Source organism: Pinus tabuliformis, chromosome 9 (assembly GCF_031772625.1).
Source record: "Pinus tabuliformis cultivar Carrire ecotype Pingquan chromosome 9, CPIR1, whole genome shotgun sequence".
Lineage (NCBI taxonomy): Eukaryota > Viridiplantae > Streptophyta > Pinopsida > Pinales > Pinaceae > Pinus > Pinus tabuliformis.
In genome coordinates, this window is record NC_142307.1 from 530417738 (window position 1) to 530419038 (window position 1301).

At 44.3% G+C, this 1301-nt stretch overlaps 1 non-coding gene across 1 annotated transcript; it reads left to right on the top strand.

Moving 5' to 3' along the window:
* Window positions 1-985: 985 nt before the first annotated feature.
* Window positions 986-1057, top strand: TRNAK-CUU (transfer RNA lysine (anticodon CUU)). Its single transcript has one exon. It is a non-coding gene; the product is annotated as a tRNA-Lys (tRNA).
* Window positions 1058-1301: the final 244 nt, after the last annotated feature.

The window sequence follows — 1301 nt, forward strand, 5'->3', positions numbered from 1 at the left end:
GCGGTTGGGTGAACCCAGAATGTGAACAGTCATCAAGAAGATGAACTGATCAGTCACATTCATGTATATAAACAATCAGTTTTTCTGCCAAGCCTGGAGTTACTCCTGGCCTGACATGGTATCAAAGCCAAATTCTAAAATAGTCGTAACTCCCTGCCACTGCCTCTGTCCTGAAATATCATTACTCTGTCTTGAGCGCCACTCTGTCCTGAGCGCTGCCTCTGTCCTGCGTCTCTGCCACGCCTGTGCTGCCCTAACGCTCTCTCACCTAACGTTCTCTCACCTAACGCTCTCACCGTTTTGAGAGACTCCATGCGCAGCGAAAACACCATCGACAAGATTGTTGAACGTTGCCTGATCCAGGGTTTTCATCCTTTTACCAGTTGGGAAGGTTTTTGAGACGTGAATCCAGATTTTGGTGCCATTCCGGTGATGCAAATCTCCATTGTGGAGGACGCAGCTGGACTGTTGAACGCTGCCTGACAAAGAATGTGGTATCATCGTTCTGAATGCGCAGTGCATTAAAACTGGTAACGGGTTTGTATATGCATTGTTTACACGTTGTTTGTATATGCCTTGGACGCTGTCGGTTCAGTTATTGGATATACAATGTATACAACGCTGCTTATATTGAATTCATAATGTATACAATGCTGAGAATTGTTGCGGTGTTTTATGTCTGCCACCCGTTGCCATGAAAACAAAAATTTAATCCATTCTGCTGAGAATTGTTGCGGTGTTTTATGTCTGCCACCCGTTGCCATGAAAACAAAAATTTAATCCATTCTGCTGAGAATTGTTGCGCCACCCGTTGCCATGAAAACAAAAATTTTCTGCTGAGTATTGTTGCGGATTTCTAGTCTCCGGTTGGAACCGTCCGTGGCAAGAAGATCTCTCACTTATATCATTTGAACTCCAACGTGATACGTGAATACATCCGTCCTCTTTTTAGAGATTTCAAATAAGTCGTTCAATGCTCTGTAGTGCTCTCTAGCTCAGTTGGTAGAGCGCAAGGCTCTTAACCTTTTGGTCGTGGGTTCGTGCCCCACGGTGGGCGTTTAAGTTGATTTTGATATTTTCGTAAAAACATATTCAGCTATCGCATGAATTTCGGTGTTTTGAGTAAAACTGGTAGCGAACTCCCCAAGTCTCTTCAGTAATTACATGTGGACCAGTCATGTGGCTTCTTGTGTTGGCAATCTGAGTTTAATCAACCAGAGCGACGGTAATAGCACAGCATATTGTTTGCGATCTAATTGTTCCATTACCATGTCCCGCGGACGTTTGGGCAGCGTTTAACA